The sequence below is a fragment of the Setaria viridis genome, chromosome 1 (assembly GCF_005286985.2).
Source record: "Setaria viridis chromosome 1, Setaria_viridis_v4.0, whole genome shotgun sequence".
Classification (NCBI taxonomy): Eukaryota; Viridiplantae; Streptophyta; class Magnoliopsida; order Poales; family Poaceae; genus Setaria; species Setaria viridis.
In genome coordinates this window covers 23,764,844-23,773,547 of record NC_048263.2, presented here as the reverse complement: position 1 = coordinate 23,773,547, position 8,704 = coordinate 23,764,844, and positions in this window count along the sequence as shown.

The window sequence follows — 8,704 nt, the reverse complement described above, 5'->3', positions numbered from 1 at the left end:
AGGGTGGTACTGCTTGGTCGGTACTAGGGATTTAGTACCGGCCAAAATGGCCGATACTCACAACAGTTTATTTATATAGTAAAATTAGAAGTTTTTAATTACTAATAGGATATGAAATGTTTCCATACTGCTGGTAATCCATAAAAAGAAAAAAAACTACTATTTTGAAAATGCAAAAATATTAAGAATTATTAGCTATAATAAATTTGACAATTATGCCATCAATATACAATGTACTTGTATAATTGCCTCTAATTTAATGTTTCCAGACTTTTTGATGAGCCAAAATAGTATCGTTAATCGAGAGAAATACCACATAATTGTTCGAATTGTACAAAATACATTACATAGTTCATCACATGACCACATAATATTAAAATTCTAAAGCTACTCATCATTATTCAATGGAACATTGATAATCTTCTTCTTGAGGAAAGTCCCTTGGTCATGATCGCGGCGTAAGTACGGAGCGTCTTCTTTGGATAATAAGATGTCGGGGTCAACCTGAACTGAGAATGGAGGAAGGTCATCAAACTGATCAAAATCTTCTGACTTGTCCGAAATGTCCTCAACTCCAACGGTTTTTTTTCCCTAGCAGAACTATGTGACGTTTGGCTCATCTTTTAACTTTTTATCAGCCTTCATCTTGGGTTTGCTTGACATGTCCTTCACATAGAAAACCTGACTCATATCCTTGGCTAGGACAAATGGTTCGTCTCTATATCCAATCTTGTTGAGATCCACTGTTGTCATCCCGGTCTTTTGTTACGCCTCCTCCAGCAACCCATTGGCAGTGAAATAGAGGGACCTTCAAAGGTCCATAATCAAGTTCTCAAATCTCCTCTATGACACCATAATAATTGTCCTTATTTCCATTATTGTCTATTGCAACTATACGGACACCACCATTTTGGTTGGTACTCTTTTGATCTTAGGCTCTCGTATAAAATGTATACCATTTATCTCGTACCTTTGGTATTGCAATATCGAGACAGATGGTCCCCTAGCTAACCATTAAAGTTGTTCATCAATCATCTCGTTATCCATGAGGTGTCGTCAGATCCATGTTGCGAAAGCATCTATGTGATGCCGTGTAATCCATGCCTCAGACTTCCTCGGATTTCTGGACCGTACAATATCCTTGTACTCCTCCATATATGGAGCCACCAAAGATGAATTCTGCAGCACTGTGAAGTTTGCTTTGCGGATTTTAGTCCCATGTATGTTCCTATTAGCTTTCTTCTCGAGTGTGCACTTTCCCTTCACGTGACCCTCATGTCGTGACACGGGGACTCCTATCGGTAAAGTAAACACAAAACTCAATGACCTCCTTTGTTTCATATCCCTTGGCGATGCTTCCTTCTGGACGGGCATGATTGCGAATGTTCTTGTTTAGCACCAACATGAACCTCTCGAAAGGTCACACATTGTGCAGGTATACTGGACCCAGAATGGTTATCTTTTTAACAAGGTGAACCAAGAGATGAGTCATAATATTAAAGAAGGAAATGTGGAAAGACCATCTCAAAGCTGACAAGACATTGGACCACGTCATTCTGTAGCTTTATTAGATTATTTTGATTGATTGCCTTCTACAAAATTTCATTGAGGAACGCACATAGCTTTACGATTTCCAATCTCACATTCTCTGGTAGAATACCCCTTAGTGCAACTGGAAGCAGCTATGTCATCAGGACGTGGCAGTCATGTGACTTTAGATTTGTGAATTTCTTCTCTTTCACATTTATTATTCCCTGTATATTAGAGGAGTACGTGGACGGGACCTTCATACTATTCAAGCAAATAAACATGCTTTCTTTCTCCTCTTTGCTAAGAGCATAGCTGGCAGGACATAAGTAGTGTTGTTCGTTCTCTCTCTTTTCCGGATGTAGGTCCTCTTGTTGTTCCGTACATTTCAACTCCTACCTTGCTTCTAATGTCCCATAAACACCGAGGAAGCCTAGCAGATTCACACAAAGATTCTTTGTCAGGTTCATCACGTCAATTGCATCATGGACCTCTAGAACTTCCCAATAAGGTAGCTCCCAGAATATAGACTTTTTCTTCCACATAGCTGCACGTCCGTTATCGTTGTTCGAAACATGTTGGCTACTAGAACCCTTGCCAAAGACTACCTTCACATCCTTTATCATAGAAAATACACGCTTTCCGTTATGGTGCAAAGGCTTAGCACGAGTGTCGGGCTCCCCTTTAAAATGCTTTCCTTTCTTTCTTAAAGGGTGATTCGCAGGAAGAAATTGACGATGGTCCATATACACCAAACCTTATATTCCTTGCGTCCTTCTCAAAGTCTGAAAATTCTCTGTCGATGTTTCTCCACTAGGAACCATCTGCAGGGTGTCTCAGCTTTTCATCTCGCTTACGTTCTTCTTTGTGCCATCGCATCAACTTAGCGTGCACCTTGTTTATGAACAAGCACTTCAAACGTTGTATTACAGGGAAATACCACATCACCTTTGCTAGAACTCTCTTCTTGACAGGCTCCCCTCAATATCACCAAGATCATCTCACCTAATCTTATATAGTAATGCCTCGCAAACAGGACAAGCATCCAATTTCTCATATTTATCGCCGTAATAAATGATACAATCATTAGGACATGTGTGTTTCTGTACATCCAATCCTACAGGGCAAACAACCTTTTCTGCTTCATATGTGGATGATGGCAGTTCGTTACGCTCGGGAAGCACGTTCTTTACGATTCTCAATAGCTCCCTAAATTCCTTATCGGTCACACCATTTGCTGCTTTCCACTGCATCAATTCCAGTATGCTACCCAACGTTTTGCGGCCCTTTTCGCAATCGGGGTACAACAACTTTTTATGATCCTTCAACATCTTCTCAAATTTCTGTCTCCTTCGCATTTTCGAAGTCTTTCTTTGCATCTAGCAACACCTGACCTAGTTCGTCAGTTAGTTCATCTTCTGCAAAATCTTCTTCAGCCTCGCCCATTTCAAAATCTGCAAAGGAACCACCTTCAGGCTAGTCAGCTGAAATGTTGTTATCATCATCATCTTCTTCACCATCTTCCATGATAACTCCTCTTTCGCCGTGCTTGGTCCAAAGAATATAGTTATCCATGAAACCCCAATGAAATATGTGGCTGTATAGAGTTTTTCTATTAGAGTAATCCTTGTTATTTTTCCACATTCTGCATGGACAGCACATGAAATCCGTCAGCGACTTGTTGGCCTTTGCCGCTTCAAGAAAAGTCTTTAGGCCATTAATGAACGGCATGGAGCACTGGTCACTGTACATCCATTGTCGGTCCATTTACAAAAAGAAAAATAATTTACTTCTCCGTTTGTAAAGCAACAAATGTAAAAAAAAACTTTTTGAATAATATTGCTAACCTTTTATATATGGACCACTTTCGATGAACAAATTAAATCCCTACAAATTTTCTAGGGAATTTTGACAGCAGCTCCCTTTATCCCGAATCGACGTTAGCTTGAGCTCAACTATGTTATTTATGTAAAGCAACAAAATTAGTAGATTATTTTTGTTTCAACATTGTACTTATATTATTTATGTAAAGCAACAAAAGTAATTAACACAACACATATTTGTCAACATCCAATACAAATTTCTCAATATCGAACAGACTTTCATAAGCAAAAAATCTACATTCTACATGCATGTATAAATTGAAAAACTCTCCATTCATCCTCACTCTAAAAAAGCACAAATTTCTCTAGCTACAAAGCATAAAACATAGAATACTAATTATGAGAGGAGGGAGGATGAAGTTCCTAACCTTTAGAACAGTCGGAAGAGTGAAATCCCCCCAAATGGTGGGAAAAATGGGCAGCATCTCCCTAGGTCGCCATGGGAGTGAAGAAGCCTGTGCTCTCGATCAAATGGTTGAGCTCGGGCTCGGGGAGGAAGAAGGAGCTTATTTTATATTTTGTACGTTAGTACCAGTTGGTTGCTCTAGCGGTACTAAATTGTGACATTTAATACCGGCTGAAGCTAACAGTCGGTACGCACGTGCGTGAACACCATTTAGTACCGGTTGAAGCTACCAGCCGGTACTAAATGGCTTCTAGCGAAATCTAGCCGTTGGCCACCCGGTCCCCATACCGCCATTTAGTACCGGCTGAGGCTCCAAACCGGTACTATAGAGGCTCCGGCGGTACTATGCGTGACGACGCGGCGTTAGTACCGCACGAAAAGGCGTCCAGTACTAATGCGTTGGATGAATGCTCAGTTTCCCAGCAGTGACTATTCAGTCCAATGCATCCATTTTTGTCAGATCTACTCTTTTGCCCCTGCTTTCCACCGAGTTGCCTCCCTATACGCATATAGATGCAATTTATTTGAGCCAAGAATAATTTCCGCACACCTCCGGAGTTCATGTGGATTTTCCTTTCTGTTCCGAGGAAACTCCTTGCACGCAACGTAGATCACATACCGTGACTCTTTTGTTATTTAGCTTATCTCTTTTGATGCAGTCCTTATACGTAGTTATGTCCCATGCATATATGTGGTCATATATATCACTCCCCCAAAGTGGTGACCATATCCTGTCAACAAATCTCATGACGTTTCGGCCGTGCTCCATGTGTGTCTCGCTCCAAAAAAATTCAACATCCAACACACACAACTACACCACACAAAGCCTCCCCTGATTCCTCCTTCCTCGAAGCTACCGCTGACTTGGTTTCCTCCACGCACCAACCACACACGCTGCCCATAACAGATCAAAATTAAAGGTAAGCAACTTTTTTGGAAACGTGCTTCCAACTTTCATGTGATTTAAATATTTAATTACTACTAAGTACAGTACATTGCTACTACCAGTAGTCTGTGCTCTCAAGTTGAATTTGATCAGCCAACTTCTTTCGCAATGTACTACACCAATAAATCCCAGTGCTATGAAATGATTCAATGTTTACTTGGTACTTGGTGCTAGATAAAGGACAAACTAGCTGTGTGCAAACTAGTAAGAATTAAAGTGACAGGCGTTCCATGCATGTATTCATCAATGGAAAGAAATGGCTCGCAGGAATCCCACTCCTGCTTCACTCTAACCACAAACAAAATCGTGAATGTTTGGTCGAAACGATCACCTAGAATCCAGCAGCCCGTTCGCTGGGCTTCTGCTGCTGCGCTGGGCTTCTTCCGGCTGAAGCCACAAGCAGCAGCTAGCAGCTGCGCTGCAGCCGCTAGCAGCAGAAACCAGCAGCGGCAGCCACAACTAGCGCTGCCGAACGAGAAAACAGAAGTTGACCCGCACAAGCAAAATGCGACGTTATCATGACGATGATCGGAGCCACAAGCGCATGTGGCAGAGGCTGAACCGAATCTTCCACGAGATGAGTAGACGAGTACTATGGTAGTCGAGTGCATCACAAGCGAAATCTTGATCTGACTGCATCCGTTGCAATCTCAAGAGAATATAGTATATTATATATTGAGATTGCAACGGCGAAGAGGATGTCTATCTCCTGCAGGCCAGCTCCCCGGTTGTTGCCTCCCTCAGATATGGCGGCAGGACGGCAGGATGCTGCTCGCCTGCTGGCTCCTTGCAACAACCCAACCCATCCAGGCCAACTTGATCATTTGATAGGCATATATCTTCACCGGATGCTGACGCTCACACCGGCGGTCGTCGTCACACGCAACGCAGCCGGCAGCTACTTGCACAAAACAAAATTTTCAACACCAGGTTATTAGCGTAGGAAGGACTAGGATCACACTGTGCGTGCTAGTACAAACTTGTGCATAAAACACGTGCCATATTTCTGTGGCTAAATCTTAGTATTACTAATTGGAGGCTCTTTTCGAAACCTCCAGGTGAAGCCACCTAGAATCCTAAGTGGACATTGTAGAAAAAAAAAGAAATCCTAAAAATTCTCTAAAAAGGCAAAACACCTGGCCGTAGACTCAAATAATCATAGCCATTGGATCTATTATGTTTTCTAAAAAATTACACACCTATGCCATTATAAAAATGGTTTGAAGTAACCCCTACAACTATATCTAAATTACCCACATCTACCATTGTATAAAATAAATTAAAGTAACCCCCTGATCTTCATCAAAATTACCCACTTATGCCATCATAAACAATATTTAAAATAACCTCCTAAATTTGCAACTAAATTGCCCACCACTAATACTTAAAAAATAACTTAAAGTAACCCCTTAAATTTGCATCTATATTACCTACATATACCATTATTATAAATAACATGAGGTTTAATTAAAAATATACACCAACATATGATTATAAGTAATCTATTTCTTACACTATAGGTATATGATATAATAATTAAGGTATATACACATGTTGTGTGTCACCATTTATAAAGATATAGAGGAAATGATGAGACAATCTATGTTAAAATTATAGCTCAAACTTAGGATCATTAAATAAATTCAAGTGCATGTAGTTAAAGATTATAAGTATGGATGAAAACATTATAGAGTGGTTACTAACTAAAATCTATCATAGTCGAATAAAGATAATAAATATATCTATATAAGTGTTGTGTTCGAATATTTAACAAATGAGAGGTCAAGGTAATAATTTTGTAGCAATGTGGCCTTATTTTTTCCATTGGAGACTCCGCGTTAGTTCTCACGAGACACGCTAGAGAAAAAAAATATAAATCCTAGAAATTCTCACAAAAATCAGAAACATCAAACATCAATCCTGTAAACTCTAATAACCATAGTCATTGGTCTATTATATTTTTAAAAAAGTTACCCACCACTATCATTATGAAAATATTCTAAAATAAACCATAAACCTATATTTAAATTATAGAGTTCTGCCATTATAAAAAATAATTTAAAGTAACTCCATAATCTTCATCCAATTTTCTCATGCATAGCATTATAAAGCATAACTTATAATGTGATTCTAAATATGTATCTAAGTTACCCACTACGTTGTTATTAAAAATAATCTATAGTAAACAACTAAATCTTAATCTAATTATCTTCACGTGCATCATATAGAAATATCCAAAAGTAGGTGCGATACAAAATGAAAAAAATTTATAGAGTAATTACTAATTAAAAATCAATCGCAACTGGACAAATATAAGTAGATATCTATATGAGTATTATGTTGAAGTATTGAAAAAATGAGAGAGTAGTAGGTAAATAATTTTGATTATTAGCTATAGGAGTTGAATTTCTAAATAATTTTTAAATACAATAGTTTTAAAAATATTAGTCCGTGCGGGAGCACGATGGACTAGTTATGCTAATGCTAGGGATTTAATTTAATTCTGACGAAACTGCAGGGTGCTTTATTTCTAAGCATATTTGAAGGACAATCAAACCGTGCATGTTAAGCGGTGGTTGAGGATGATGTAGCACACGTTACTTGCAAATAATTGCACGTTAAGGGTGCTTTTAGAATGTGCACTATGCACATTCTTCTTCTTTTTAACAGAAAATAGATGGTTGAGTATTTTTCATTATGATAGTAGTATGCTTACAGAAAATGGATAGCATGTTCGGCTGTCACTAGGTCGAAATCTGAACCGTGTAAAACATTCCAATCGAGCAACCGGATAAAAATAACAGCAGCGCCGAGTGGCAATGCCATGAGCCATATTCGTCGAATGTGCTCGCCAAAATAAAACTTATCCAGAATCCAAGCACCACTTATCACCTATAATACACTGCAGGATCGAGTACTTTTTAAATTTTAAGAGAGCTATTACCACCGTTGCTACCAGCGAGATGAAGCTGGTGACTCGGATAATAGCAAGCACTTATCCCTCCACGCACACAAGCTGTGCTTTGTCAAAGACGAAAATAGTCAGGATCGTCCAATGCCAGCGAGCTACGGGCGATTTCTCACCGCCGTCGAATACTTCACCAAGGCATGCGTTTCACCCACCCAACCCCTTTCTTTTCATGGATGGAGTTTTGGTTGTACTGCTCAAACCACCAAAGTTGAAATCCATGTGCTGTCCGTGGTTTATGCATAAGTGAGGGCAAAAACTTCTAGTCAATGATGGAGAGAAAAAAAAGAGAGAAATGAAGAAAATAGGAGAGAAGCTAAAAGAATTTGCATGCGTAGTACCAAATTTCGTAAGACATGTGAATTCAATGTCAATTTTAGGCTCTGTTTAGTTGCCCGATTTTGGACAACCAAAATCACTGTAACAGCACTGTAGCATAATGTAGCGTTTCGTTTGTATTTGTGAATTATTGTCCAAATATTGACTAATTAGGCTCAAAAGATTCGTCTCGCAAAGTACAACCAAACTGTGCAATTGGTTTTTGATTTCGTCTACATTCAGTATTCCATGCATGTACCGTAAGTTTGATGTGATGGGGAATCTTCTTTTTGCATAGTGTAAGGTTGGAATTTTAGGGTAATAGTGAGACGCGCATGTGACGTCCCAATTCCCTAGCACCAAAAATTTCTCGTCGCCAACATCGAGAGCTCCTCCAATCACCACCATTCCATCTAGCATGGCTGCTGCACGGGAAGGTGGCAGTGGCACGTCTAAATGAGATGTAGTAGATAAGATGGAGAGCACAAGTTGCGGGATACTAGGTCAATAGCCGAGTGGGGCAGGCATGTTGCTCAAGACCTCAACTTCCGATTGACGAGTTTCTTGCCCTCATCCGCGCCCACCGGGTTTTCTTGCTCGCGGGTACGCCCGTTGCCATCTTCTCAGCTGGCCACCCCATCGTGGACGGAATACGG